This window comes from Lepidochelys kempii, chromosome 18 (genome assembly GCF_965140265.1).
Source record: "Lepidochelys kempii isolate rLepKem1 chromosome 18, rLepKem1.hap2, whole genome shotgun sequence".
Taxonomy (NCBI): domain Eukaryota; kingdom Metazoa; phylum Chordata; order Testudines; family Cheloniidae; genus Lepidochelys; species Lepidochelys kempii.
The window spans coordinates 2,984,469-2,999,638 of NC_133273.1; positions in this window are offsets into that span (position 1 = coordinate 2,984,469).

The window sequence follows — 15,170 nt, forward strand, 5'->3', positions numbered from 1 at the left end:
GCCTCAGTGGGCTCTCTCCAGGCAAACTCCCAGGCAAACTCCCTCTGTTAGCCTCTCTGCTGTTTGCCGCTCAGCTGGTTCGCAGGTGACTGGCTTTTTCTAACAGTCAGGCCCACTCAAGGCTCACCTGGAACAAAGCACGCCCAATTCACACAGAAGCTATTCTGTGGGGCATCCACGGCTGGAGGCTGGCTCTGCGGGTGGGCTCTGGCAAAGAGCCCATTGACCCCATGGGCTGGAGCGTCTCCCTGGGCCTTGAGCAGCTTCCAGAATGGTTGTGAATGGGGAATTCCGCCCCAGACTCAGGCATGACTCCCCCTGCAGCCAGTGCATGCTCAGCCCCCAGGGGACTCTTCAGACCCCCTGTGCTCTGCCCCCTGCAGCTCCTGGGGGACTCACCAGGCCCCTGTGCCCCGAGCCCCACCCTCATTCGCTGCTAACACAGGGCCAGACCGCTGTAGCTGGGAGTCATGATGCGGGGAGCAAGGTGACATCTATGAGGTATGAGATGTGAACCCTTCTGAGCCCAGAGGGGGCATTGCAGGCTCCCCGCATGCTACCCCTGGCTGTCCCCTCACAGGCTCTCAGTGGGGTTCCCTCCAGTACATCCCGCACCTCTGAGGTGGCACTGGGGGAGTATGACATGGGAAAAGCTAAGGGCTCCGGTGAATCCCAAGGACATCTTTGCCCACCTGGGTGGAACTCCAGCTGTGTGGACTGTGGGTAAGGTGGTCTCCAGTTAGGAGGCGCAGGGGTTACCCATAATCTGGGCTGCTGGGGGGAGTGGGGCCTATGGCAAACCAGGAGCAGTGTACAGATAGCCGGCATTCCCGCGACCATCCCATTGTCAGTAACACTTATTATCGTAGTGCTAGACACCCAACTGAAATCAGGGACCTGCTGTGCCCCATGCTACAGACATCATGGAATCATAGAATATCAGGGTTGGAAGGGACCTCAGGAGGTCATCTAGTCCAACTCCCTGCTCAAAGCAGGACCAATCCCCAACTAAATCATCCCAGCCAGGGCTTTGTCAAGCCTGACCTTAAAAACCTCAAAGGAAGGAGATTCCACCACCTCCCTAGGTAACACATTCCAGTGCTTCACCACCAACCTAGTGAAAAAGCTTTTCCTTATATCCAGTCCCCTAATAATTTTTCTTGCCCTCCGCTGGACGCTTTCCAATTTTTCCACATCCTTCTTGCAGTGTGGGGCCCAAAACTGGACACAGTACTCCAGATGAGGCCTCACCAATGTTCAATAGAGGGGAACGATCACGTCCCTTGATCTGCTGGCAATGCCCCTACTTATGCAGCCCAAAATTCCATTAGCCTTCTTGGCAACAAGGGCACACTGTTGACTCATATCCAGCTTCTCGTCCACTGTAACCCCTAGGTCCTTTTCTGCAGAACTGCTGCCTAGCCATTTGGTCCCTAGTCTTTAGCGGTGCATGGGATTCTTCCGTCCTAAGTGCAGGACTCTGCACTTGTCCTTATTGAACCTCATCAGATTTGTTTTGGCCCAATCCTCTAATTTGTCTAGGGCCCTCTGTATCCTATCCCTACCCTCCAGCGTATCTACCTCTCCTCCCAGTTCAGTGTCATCTGCAAACTTGCTGAGGGTGCAATCCACACCATCCTCCAGATCATTAATGAAGATATTGAACAAAACTGGCCCGAGGACCGACTCTTGGTGCACTCCACTTGATACCAGCTGCCAACTAGACATGGAGCCCTTGATCACTACCCATTGAGCCCGACAATCTAGCCAACTTTCTATCCACCTTATAGTCCATTCATCCAGCCCATACTTCTTTAACTTGCTGGCAAGAATACTGTGGGAGACCGTATCAAAAGCTTTCCTAAAGTCAAAGAATAACACATCCACTGCTTTCCCCTCATCCACCGAGCCAGTTATCTCATCGTAGAAGGCAATTAGATTAGTCAGGCATGACTTGCCCTTGGTGAATCCATGCTGACTGTTTCTGATCACTTTCCTCTCCTCTGAGTGCTGCAGAAGTGATTCCTTGAGGACCTGCTCCATGATTTTTCCAGGGACTAAGGTGAGGCTGACTGGCCTGTAGTTGCCCAGATCCTCCTTCTTCCCTTTTTTAAAGATGGGCACTACATTAGCCTTTTTCCAGTCATCCGGGAACTTCCCCGATCGCCATGAGTTTTCAAAGATAATGGCCAATGGCTCTGCAATAACATCCGCCAACTCCTTTAGCACTCTCGGATGCAGCGTATCCGGCCCCATGGGCTTGTGCTCGTCCAGCTTTTCCAAATAATCCTGAACCACTTCTTTCTCCACAGAGGGCTGGTCAACTTCTCCCCATGCTGTGCTGCCCAGTGCAGTAGTCTGGGAGCAGACCTTGTTCGTGAAGACAGAGGCAAAAAAAGCATTGAGTACATTAGCTTTTTCCACATCCTCTGTCACTAGGTTGCCTCCCTCATTCAGTCAGGGGCCCACACTTTCCTTGGCTTTCTTCTTGTTGCCAACATACCTGAAGAAACCCTTCTTGTTACTCCTAACATCTCTTGCTAGCTGCAACTCCAGGTGTGATTTGGCCCTCCTGATTTCACTCCTGCATGCCTGAGAAATATTTTTATACTCCTCCTTGGTCACTTGTCCAGTCTTCCAATTCTTGTAAGCTTTTTTTTTGTATTTAAGATCAGCAAGGATTTCACTGTTAAGCCAAGCTGGTCGTCTGCCATATTTACTATTCTTTCTATGCTTCGGGATGGTTTGTCCCTGTAAACCTCAATAAGCATTCTTTAAAATACAGCCAGCTCTCCTGGACTCCTTTCCCCCTCATGTTATTCTCCCAGAGGATCCTGCCCATCAGTTCCCTGAGGGAGTCAAAGTCTGCTTTTCTGAAGTCCAGGGTACGTATTCTGCTGCTCTCCTTTCTTCATAGGATATCAGGGTGGAAGGGACCTCAGTAGGTCATCTAGTCCAACCCCCTGCTCACTGCAGGACCAATCCGCAAATTTTGCCCCAGATCCCTAAATGGCCCCCTCAAGGATTGAACTCACAACCCTGGGTTTAGCAGGCCAATGCTCGAACCACTGAGCTATCCCTCCCCCTTCCTTGTGTCAGGATCCTGAACTCTACCATCTCATGGTCACTGCCTCCCAGGTTCCCATCCATTTTTGCTTCCCCATCTAATTCTTCCCAGTTTGTGAGCAGCAGGTCAAGAAGAGCTCTGCCCCCAGTTGGTTCCTCCAGCACTTGCACCAGGAAATTGTCTCCTACACTTTCCAAAAACTTCCTGGATTGTCTATGCACCACTGTATTGCTCTCCTAGCAGATATCAGGGTGATTGAAGTCTCCCATGAGAACCAGGGCCTGCGATCTAGTAACTTCTGTGAGTTGCCGGAAGAAAGCCTCGTCCACCTCATCCCCCTTGTCTGGTGGTCTATAGCAGACTCCCACCACGACATCACCCTTATTGCTCATGCTTCTAAACTGAATCCAGAGACTCTCAGGTTTTTCTGCAGTTTCGTACCGGAGCTCTGAGCAGTCACACTGCTCCCTTACATACAGTGCAACTCCCCCACCTTTTCTGCCCTGCCTGTCCTTCCTGAACAGTTTATATCCATCCATGACAGTCTCCAGTCATGTGAGTTATCCCACCAAGTCTCTGTTATTCCAATCACATCATAACTCCTTGACTGTACCAGGACTTCCAGTTCTCCCTGCTTGTTTCCCAGGCTTCTTGCATTTGTGTATAGGCACTTGAGATAACTTGCTGTTTGTCCTGCTTTGTTAGTATGAGGCAGGAGCCCTCCTCTTTCGAGTTCTCCTGCTCATGCTTCCTCCCGGTATCGCAGGTCCGAACTTTCCTCAGGGCTTTGGTCTCCTTCCCCCTAGTTTAAAGCCTTCCTCACTAGGTTAGCCAGCCTGCTTGCGAAGATGCTCTTCCCTTTCTTCGTCAGGTGGAGCCCGTCTCTGCCTAGCACTCCTCCTTCTTGGAACACCATTCCATGGTCAAAGAATCCAAAGCCTTCTCTCTTTATCATGAGAGCCCCTACCCTAAAGAACTTACAGTTGAAGCAGACAATACAGAGCAAGGGCAGGAGGGGAAACTGAGGGACAGAGCAGGGAAGGGACTTGCCCAAGGTCACCCAGCAGGTTGGCACTAAAGCTGGGACTAGAACCCAGCGCTCCTGGCTGCCCTACCCACTGGGCCATGCTCTCTACCCAGAGGGCCTGAGCATCCACAAATCAGGTCACTCTATCTCCACTTTATATGTGGGGAAACTGAGGCAGGGCAATTAAGAGTCTGGGTTACAGACTTGCTGAGCACCTGCTGCTCCCAGTGGTGAGCTGGGGCTGTCACGCTTAGTGCTTCTGGAGAACAGGCTACTCCCTGGGCCCAAGGTTCTGTAGAGACCAGGCTGTACTCAGAAACGTGGGCCTTACTGGACCCCACCTGCAGCCAAGCTCTCGCTGAAGGCAGGAGGGCTCGAGGAAGAGGTGCAAGGGGTGGGTGTTGTTATGGGCATCCATGATGATGGACAGCCCTTGGAGGGAACCCGGAGTAGATCACCCCCCATGACCTGAAGGCCGAGTGCCATGGGGGCTGGGGGACATGTCTGTGTCAGGACTTGGGCTCAACCTCTTCTCTGGTGGCAGCCGGTTACTCCCCAGGGACCCTGCCCGGAGAATGCTCTGCCTGGCCCCTGCCCTGGGCTCCATCGGACAGGAGCAGCTGCCATGGCCAAGTGTCATGGGACAAACAGGCCCACCCTTGCCAACAGGGCCCGTGTAGAGCAGAGGTTCTCAAACTCTGGTCCGCAGAGAGCTCCATTCAGGTGGTCCGTGGACAGTTCCCTCTAAGGTGTGTACCTGGGTGGGCCCAAATGAGAGAACAAAGGGCCACCCACCTAATTAGTAGAGCTGGGCACGTGGGGCTCCACTAATTTGGTGCCTGGACCCTGGAGAAGATGCACATGTGAGATGGTGGCCTTGGGGGAAATAGGAGGTAAGTGGGAGGGGACAGTGGGTTGAGAAGAGGGGGTGGGGGGAATTTGGGACGTGCAGGGCTGTGGTGGCCAGAGAAAGAGGCCACTTTCCCCAGCTCCAGAGCTGCAGCTGCTGTGGCAGGAGAGAGACCTCCCCTCCTTCCCAGCCCCAGCTCGCGGGCTGTCACAGCAGGAGAGAGGGCACATCTATCACATTAGAAAGGTAAGACTACTGATATTAAAATTTGAGTTGTGGGCTTTCATTTGTAGAACAAAAAACCGTTGTTTATATTAAGTTTTTTTATATAGTGCTTTTATCCAAAGCGCTTTTTTACAATAGTTAGCTTATGGTACAAACAACATTTGGAAAGATCGTTAAGTCGTCTGCCGAGACCCTCTGCAATTTTCAAGTGGTCCACAAAAAAAAGTTTCCACGGTATGCATCCGATGAAGTGAGCTGTAGCTCACGAAAGCTCATGCTCAAATAAATTGGTTAGTCGCTAAGGTGCCACAAGTACTCCTTTTCTTTTTGTAAGAAAAAGTTTGAGAACCACTGGTGTAGAGTGTTCTCCCGAGACCCTTCCAGCGACACAGCCCAGCCCCCTGCCAGCCACGCTCGCACCTTCTCTTGCAGCAGCGAGGTCGCACTGCTCAAGCTGTCCCGGAGTGCTGAGATCAGCAACAGTGCAGCTGGGCTGCTGCCTGCCCCCGGCAAGGTCCTGCCCACTGACTATCCCTGCTGCATCGCTGGCTGGGGGGCCTGTGCAGGATGTTTACGGAGAACCTGCCCCGGGAGCTGAGGGCTGATGCAGGAAGCAGCGGAAGAGCTCTCCCCTGGGAGACAGCAGAGGCAGCTACAAGAGGGCAATGCGGGGAGCTGACTTACATCTGCACCATAGCCACTCCCCCGAGCACCGTCTTACCCTCGCCAGTGCGCAGGGCCTGGCCACGTGCAATCAGCGGGAACGGTGAGAGCTGGGACTGGAAACTGGCTCTGTTCTTTGTGTCACTGGGTCATCACTAATGTCCCCCACTGGTACCTCTGGGCCAAAGCAGGCCCTCGCTGCTGTAACCAGCACAGCCCTACTGCAGCTAGGTTGGCTGACATCAGCTAGCCCCGTGGTGACGGGCGGATGCGGCGTTGGGGGCTCATCTTTTCTGCCCTCCAGCCAACCCCCTCCCCCGCACACTGTTGCAGAGGCTGACTCAGCAGCAAAGGGATCCAGAGGCAGGTGCTGAGTTCTCCAGCTGGCACAGGCTGCAGGGAGGCAGTGTCCTGAGTCTGTGGTGGTGTAGGCAAGACCAGGGCCGGCTGGAGACCAAATGGTGTCCCACCCTCCGTTTGTTAAAGTTTTGAATACCTTGTACTTTATTACATTTGTAGCCCATTTCACGACTTTGATGCATGATTCATCCCTGTTGTATAAGACAATACATTTGCACGCTAGGATCTGTAAATCTATACTTAGTCATGCCATATTTAAGCAAACAAAAAAAATCATTTCCTCTAAGCTTATAGAAACTTTTTAATTTTAAAAATAACTGAAATGTACTAACATCAAGAAATTGAACTGTGCACCAACATTGGGTGGACCAGTGTTCAATAGTGTTACAGTAATGATTGCCTGAGAATGACTGCCCAATCCTTTCGTTTAACAGGTCACTTTTCTCACCTTTGCCCTCAGGAACTGAAGCACAGGCTGACCAATGGTATTTTCAAGCAATAAAATAACCAGCGATGTCAGTCCCTTGTCAGCCATTGTTGACTGAAGATGTTTTAATGAGCCTGAGCTTCAAAAAGCTGGGCTCACCATCTGTGGAGTGGAGAGCGCTTCCCGTGTGGCAAAATGTGACAGATGTAGTCCAATTTGGCATAGAGGTCTTTATCATTGACGTCCAAACATTCCCCATATGTCGGCATCTGGTGAAAGTTCATACAATTGTTCAGGAGCGTTTTCCTGACTGCCATCAGCTTACTAAGGTTATATACCCCCTCCTTCCCCAGGTCTTTTTGTGTGGCTTCATTTGTCCAAACAAGCAAGCAAAAAATCTCACTCTTGAATTTTTCTTCTGAGCTTCCCAGCACCTCATCTCTGCCCTTGTAACCAAACTGTCTCTTCTTCTGATGAATACGAGTTTCCTTGAAGACAGGCTCCACTGAGTTTCCACCATTTCCTTGGCAGCAGTGTTGGCATCTTCAAATCCATGGTCTCTGTAGGCCACAACGTAATCAAGGCAGCTTCTCACCACAGTAGTACTGGTCATGATGTCCATCGACTGAGTTTGTAATGCCTTGTGTACAATGTTTACTTGAAACAGGACATCCTGCCAAACCACAATTGAGACAAGACATTTGAAGTCAGTGATCTGGTTTGCCAGGCTTGGCACCTCCTGTCGGATTCTGACCTTGGCTTTACTCGACTGTGCCAGTTCCATCGGGGCGTCGTAAACCTCAGTCACTTGGTGCCTCACTTATCCTCACGCTGTCAATGTGGCTCTCCCAGTGCGTGTCATTTAGCGGCTTCATGTCAGATTTATAACATTGTCCGTGAGGATCTTCCACCTGACAGCTGATGCTGAGAACAGGACGTGTCTCCTTTGCAGTGCTGTGAAGAGAGACGCTGACTCTAAAGATGATCCTGCATCTGACACAGCCAGGCTGAGGGAACGGCAGCCACAAGGCATGAAGAAAGCTCTTGGATTCAGCACAAGGATCCTGCTTCCGCCCTTCGTGTTCGTGCTGTTGTTGTAGCCTTGGCCATGGCAGCTCTGAAACTTTATTTTAGTCTCATTCAAAACATTTATACACAGCTCAGTTAGACCTTTTCCAGTAAAGTCGCCAACAAACCGGAAACAAAGTGTTCCTTTCCTTGGATACAGCCACCCTCGCCGTCGACAGATCCTACTGCAAGTGACACCTTTTCACTGGGACTAATGTCGGGAGTGCAGTCTGTTATTATGGCGCAGTACTTCGCTTTGCCGAGTCACATCAATATGTTATCAAGCACCTTCCTTGCCATAAGAAATGGTCTATAATTTCTTTACGAACTACTCAACGTAGGTGTTCAGGCATGACATCATTGTATTTCCCAAGGCACTCTTCCAAACTGAGGAAATTACCCTTATGTTCAGTGAACAACTTATTGGATGAGCCCCAGAAAGCCAAAGTATTCTTTGCAAGGAAGAGGGTAATTGAGATCAGACGCTTGAGCACGTTCCTCCAGTTCTGGGTTTCTACATTAATAAAGTGCTGGTTTTCTGATTCTTAGCATTTATTCGGCTTGAGCCTGGACTCAACCTCCATCCATTTGGAGTAGTCTGTAAAATGGCCAGGTGACTTTTCATGTCGCTTCTGAGCATCAGCTGAGTCATGCCAGTGATTGTACCTGGAAATTGCAAGCAACAACCGGGCATTCATGTCAAATATTTTGCAACAAAACCAGAACACTTTGTCAGCTGATTTCAGCCAACGCCCATTCAGTGTCTCACCATTCGCGGTATGACTTTGAGAAGTGTCGCTTTTGCTCATTTACTGGAAACATCATATCCTTGATTTCGCCCAGCTCATTCAAAATTGTACAGTCAACATGGGCAGAGTTTAGGAGTGCCGGCCACAGAGCAGGATCTGATGTATCCATTTGTGATGTGCAATTTTTCTCACTGCTGTTTCTGTTACCATGAGAAGCTGGTGGTTCTTGATCATCCCTCTTCTTCACGCCACCAGGAAAACTGGATGATTCCCTATCACTTTCCTCACATTTCCATTCCTTATCTTCAGGTAAAACTGGTAATAGGACTTCCATCATTTATGCTTCACTCCTCAATTTCTTTTGCACTGGGACAATGGCTAAAGCCTGGTCTATGTTGTTCTATTTCAGACATTTTCCCATCACATTTGCCCCTTGCTGCAAACTAGATTGCAGCTGAGCCTTTTGCTTCCTCTACTGAGCTCTTGAAGGCTTCTTCAGGGCATCTTTTATTTTCTATGGGGGAAAACAGACAGTATTAGGGAGAGCAGAAGTCTATGTTCCGCAGTCTTAGAAAGTCCTCAAACATTGCATGTTAAGCATGGCAAAAGAAGTAACAATATTTCTTTTATATTGTTGTGTAGATAAAATTTGATAGATATATCTGGCATCTCATTAAATATGTCCTTTATTAGTTGCTACATGCCCTCTACAAGTCTTAAAACACAAGTACACTTTCACAATTACATAATACAACAAAAAGAAAAGGAGTACTTGTGGCACCTTAGAGACTAACAAATTTATCTGAGCATAAGCTTTCGTGAGCTACAGCTCACTTCATCGGATGCACAGACTAACACAGCTGCTACAGTAAAACAAGGTTCACAATACCGCAGCTGGGATCTCACTTCACAAGAACATAAGAACAGCCACAGTGGGTCAGACCAAAGGTCCATCTAGCCCAGTATCCTGTCTTTTGATAGTGGCCAGTGCCAGGTGCCCCAGAGGGAATGAACAGAACAGATAATCATCAAGTGATCCTCCCCTGTTGCCCATTCCCAGCTTCTGGCAAACAGAGGCTCAGGACACTATCCCTGCCCAGCCTGGCTAATAGCCATTGATGGACATATTTTCCATGAATTTATCTAGTTCTTTTTTGAACCCTGTTATAGTCTTGGCCTTCACAACATCTTTTGGCAAGGAGTTCCACAGGTTGACTGTGTGTTGTATAAAGAAATATTTCCTTTTGTTTGTTTTAAACCTGCTGCCTATTAATTTCATTTGGTGACCCCTAGTTCTTGTGCTAGGAGGAGTAAATAACACTTATTTACTTTCTCCACCCCACTCATGATTTTATAGACCTTTATCACATCCCCCCTTAGTCATCTCTTTTCGAAGCTGAAAAGTGCCAGTTTTACTAATCTCTCCTCATATGGCAGCCATTCCATGCCCTTAATCATTTTTGTTGCCCTTTTCTGAACCTTTTCCAATGCCAATATATCTTTTTTGAGATGGGGCAACGACATCTGCATGCAGTATTCAACATGTGGGAGTACCATGGATTTATACAGAGGCAACATGATATTTTCTATCCCTTTCTTAATGATTCCCAACATTCTGTTCACTCTTTTTTGACTGCCGCTGCACATTGAGTGGACTTCCCTTTGTTCTTATCTCTCACTGACTGACTGGTGATGCCCTGCCCTTTATATTCCCACGAGGGCGAGGCTGACAACATTGTAGGTCAGGGGTCGGCAACCTTTCAGAAGTGGTGTGCCGAGTCTTCATTTATTCACCCTAATTTAAGGTTTCGCGTGCCAGTCATACATTGTAACGTTTTTAGAAGGTCTTTCTCTATAAGTCTATATTATGTAACTAAACTATTGTTGTATGTAAAGTAAACAAGGTTTTTAAAATGTTTAAGAAGCTTCATTTAAAATTAAATTAAAATGCAGCTCTTCTCAGTTTAGTGCTGTGGTTCTTAACCTTAACATGCACCCCCTGGGGGTGCGAGATGCCCTTTCTGGGGGTGCGAGACGTGCGAGATTTTTTTAGAAGGTAAATCATTGAAAATACAAATTAAGCACAGGCACATAAGTACAACAACTTTGTTTCATCAAACCTGTGTATTTATTAACATTATACATTTTTAACGATTACTATAATATACCAAGTTTTCAAGATTTTAAGTTTTCAAGCTAATTGTAGTGTAATTTTTGATAAGGGGGGAGAGAACATATTGGAAGCACTCCAGACTGTCAGCAGGCTGAGCGGGGACGGGTGCAGTGTACTCAGTTGCTCCCCATAGGAATGTGCTGCTTATGCCGTACTACTTACGGCTGCCAGTCCTGATGCTCTGAGCGGCATGGTAAGGGGACGGGGAACAGGGGTGGTTCGATAGGCGTGGGAGTCCCGGGGGGCCTGTCAGGGGTTGGAGGCATGGATGGGGTTGGGGCAGTCAGGGGACAGGGAGCAGGGGGGCTTGGATGGGGGGCAGATACGGGTGGGGGGTCCCAGGAGGGGGTGGTCAGGAGACAAGGAGCGGGGGGGGGTTGGATGGGTGGAGGGTTCTGAGGGGGGCCGTCAGGGGGCAGGGGGTCCTGGGAGAGGAGGGTCAGGGGACAAGGAGCGGGGGAGGTTGGTTGGATGGGTCAGGGGTTATGAGGGGGGCAGTCAGGGGGCAGGAAGTGGGCCGGCTGTTTGGGGAGGCACAGCCTTTCCTACCCCGGTGTCGTGTATTAAATGTCTCCCCGTAGGAATGAGCTACTTACGGTGTACTACTGACGGCTGCCAGTCCTGGTGCTCCGCAAGTAGCGGGTTCCTACAAGGAGGCATTTAACACACTACACTGGTGGACAGACCACCCAGACCGGCAGCGGCTGAGCGGCTCAGCCCGCCGCCAGTCTGGGGTTCTGGCCGCCGGTTCCTGCCCGCCGGGGTCCTGGCCGCCGGCCCCGCTCAGCCCGCTGCCAGCCGGGGGTTCCATTCACCCACGCCAGCAGCGGGCTGAGCAGGGGTGGCAGCCGGGACCTCAGCTGGCAGCAGCATGCCAGTAAAAATCGGCTCGTGTGCTGCAGGTTGCCAACCACTGTTCTAGGAGGTTCAAGGAAAATGTAATTCTCAAGAAGTCTGGAAAGTCCCATGAGATTCTACAGAGGTCCAGAACATTCTAGGAGGCTAGTGAAAAATGAGTCCACATGCAGAATACCTGAAACATTTTAATTATCGTAGAATCATAGAATATCAGGGTTGGAAGGAACCTCAGGCTGTTGGGAGTCTGAAAGGACAGGAAACAGGAAGGGAGGGGGAAGTTGAGGAGGAGGAGTGAGAGCTACCAAGGGTGCACCAGCAGCTTGGTAAAGAGGTTTCCACTTTAAAAATAAAGTCCTGTTGAAGTTTGTTAGTACCTTGCCTGGTTGCTACAACGTTTTGGTGACGAGGATGGATCTTCTGCCTCTGAACCCAGCTGCACCCTTTCTGCAAAGCCCAGGTGAGCCTCCAATTGCTTTTACTGCCTGGATCCATATGTTTGAGACTTACCTGCTTGCAATCAGTGCTACAGAGATTTCTGAAGTAAGAAAGCGTGCTCTGCTAAGGGCAGCGTATATTTTACACTTTCCCCCTTGCGGATGATAAGTATGAGACTGCACTCACTGCATTAAAGAACCTTTTTGTGCCAAAAGTGAATGTAGTAGCTAATCGCTACAGATTTTGCCAGCTTGAGGAGAAAACAGGGGAGACTATAATGCCGTATATTGCTTTCCTGAGGAGTCTGATTGTAACTTGTGACTTTGGGAATATGGCAGATGAGATGATTAGAAACCAGCTCATTGAGAAAACAACCAATCTTCGTGTAAGAGAACGCTTACTTCTAGAACCACAACAGGCTGTGACTTTGCAGAAAAGTTCACTATCGCTGCAGACAAACGATTACAAGAGGAAAACTAATGGAAAATCACAGAATCAGCAAATTCAAAATACAGTAAAAGCATGCTTTTGCTATGGATCCCCACAACACCTTGCAGGCTACACAAGATGTCTGGCAAAAGTAGCTCAGTGCAATCATTGCAAAAAGATGGGGCATTTTGCTAAAGTATGTCACAGTAGCCAGTTCAATCAACAGGTGCACGCAGTTACAATACCAGATATTACTGTGCTGAGTATGGACAAAATCACTACTGCACATATTCCAGAACAGATAAAGTGCACTGTAAACGTTTCCACCATACCCTCAGGCAAACCACCTCAGCTAATGTTGGACACTGGCCCAGCAGAATCTATACTGCCTGATTCCATCTATCTGCATTACTTTAAAGATGTGCCTGTTACTGAACCCAAACTTCACTTGGTGTGCTATTTGAAAAACCATGTTCCAGTACATGGCTGCCTGCCAGCAATAGTTACTTTTGGTGATTGCTGTGTAACTGCAGAGTTCTACATTGTCCACAAAGGCACTCCTTTCCTTGGCGGAGATTTATTGGCTGCTTTAAATCTCAGGGTAGTTAATGGACGAATGGATCTTCCTCAGCAAAGCACTCTTGCAATACACACACCAGTTTCAGCTGGGACCCAACACCAGGTTGAGGAGAAACTTGGCTGTGCTTATGGGTTTCTGCATAAAGTTAAAATGCGGAATAATGTGATGCCTGTACGACAGAAGTTACGGCGCTTACCCTTTTCAGTCAGGGAAGCTGTTTCAGAGGAACTTAGAAAACTTGTTCAAAAGGACATTATTGAAGAGATTGGCTCCTCGGAATGGGTTTCACCTACAGTAGTGACGCAGAAGAAGGGTGGAGGCATTCGCCTTTGTGTGGACTTAAGGGAGCCAAATAAAGCTATTGTGATTGACAGCCATCCTCTTCCTCACATAGAAGAAGTATTTGCAGAACTCCGTGGAGCAAAGATGTTTCCTACTCTTGATTTGCAGAGTGCATACCACAAGGTGATGTTGCACGAAGATAGCAGAGACCTCACAGCATTTATTACACATGAGGGACTATTTTGTATTAAACATGTTCCGTACAGTCTCGCATCTGCCCCAGGTGCCTTCCAAACAATGATGTCATTGATTCTGAAAAATCAGCATGGAGTTCAGTGCTATCTGGATGATGTTATCGTGTTTGGAAATACTTCTGAGGAGCATGACAATAACCTGCAGTCTGTACTAAACTGTATCAGCAAAGCAGGCCTCAAGCTCAATAGGTCCAAATGCAAATTTAGACAAACTGAACTCTCCTTTCTGGGGCATACAATTTCACAGGCTGGACTAAAACCTGATCCAGATCATATCCTGGCAATTTCAAATGCTCCTCCTCCAACAGATTTGAAAACCTTACGTTCCTTCTTGGGTCTTACCTCCTGGCATGCAAAATTCATTCCCAATTATGCTTCTGTCACTGAACCGTTATGAGAATTACTACGGGGAAGTTCAACCTTAGCGTGGACAATGGAGGCACAAGCTAGTTTCAAAACGGTGAAAGACTTGATTGTACATAGTCCAGTACTTGCACTATTCAGTCCTGCATTGCCCACAATTGTAATTACTGATGCTTCTGATTATGGACTTGGGGCTGTCCTCACACAACTGCATGAGGACAACACAGAGAGGACTGTTGCATTTGCTTCAAGGACACTAAGTAATGCTGAGAGGAAATATTCTACAGTCGAAAAAGAAGCACTTGCTTGTGTCTGGACTATGGAAAAATGGAGAACTTACCTGTGGGGCCGCACGTTCAAGTTGTGCACAGACCACAGCCCTTTGACGACGTTGCTCACCATGAAAGGACTGGGAAGAGCAGGATACCGAATTGCTCGGTGGTCTGCAAGACTGCTCTCTTTCAATTATGAACTGCAATATAAGCGTGTGTAACCCTTCTGCCAGGCCGAGTTGATAGCAGCAAGGGCCGGGTTCAATACACAGGGGTTCCCTCTCATCAAAGCAAATGCAAAACTGGCTCGAGCCCCCACCCAGTGACCTGGGAAAATCTTACCCACCCCCTGGGCGCCTGAAAGAGGCAATACTTCCCCTCTCGCAAGCACAGAGTCTCGGTGTAGCCGAGAATCTTTAATAACATGAGGTAAACGCCATCAGCATTAAATTGGGGAAACACCACCACTAGTGCTCATCAACCAAACCACGAGCAAAGACCCACCCCAGCAAATTGGGCCACGTCCTTTCCCTCGGGTTCTTGAGTCCAACAACCCAAACGTCTCTTGAGTCCAGCAATCCACAAATCACCCCAAGTCCAAGAAGTCCAGCCCCAGAGTTCAAAAGTTCATCTGCAGAGTGTTGCTCCCCAGTCTGGCTAAAAATGTGCCTGTGGGGGGAGCGGGGGGAAAGAGGTAAGGGGCACCTTACGTGACCTGAAGCTGACTGCCCCACAGGGCTTCACTCTGACCCACTCCACAAGCCTCTCCGCATCACACAAGCAGCTGCCACTGTCCCATGAACTGCTCCACCAGCCCATCCACGAACAGCACCACTGCGCGCTAGATCTTCGGGCTCCCCACTACTTGGCACAGTGCTCAGTGATTTCAGCTCTTTAGTGATTTCAGCTCGTAGTAGTGGGAGCCCCAGTGCTGGTGCACCATAAGGCCAAAGTGAATTCAGCTCAGTGCCTGTAGCAAGACTATTAATAGACCCAAAATTAGCTCTGACATTCCACAGTGGAGAGAGGAGGAAGTGCAATTAGCATGTAAGGCCCTCACCAGGGGACCCATGCTACGAAGTATTAAT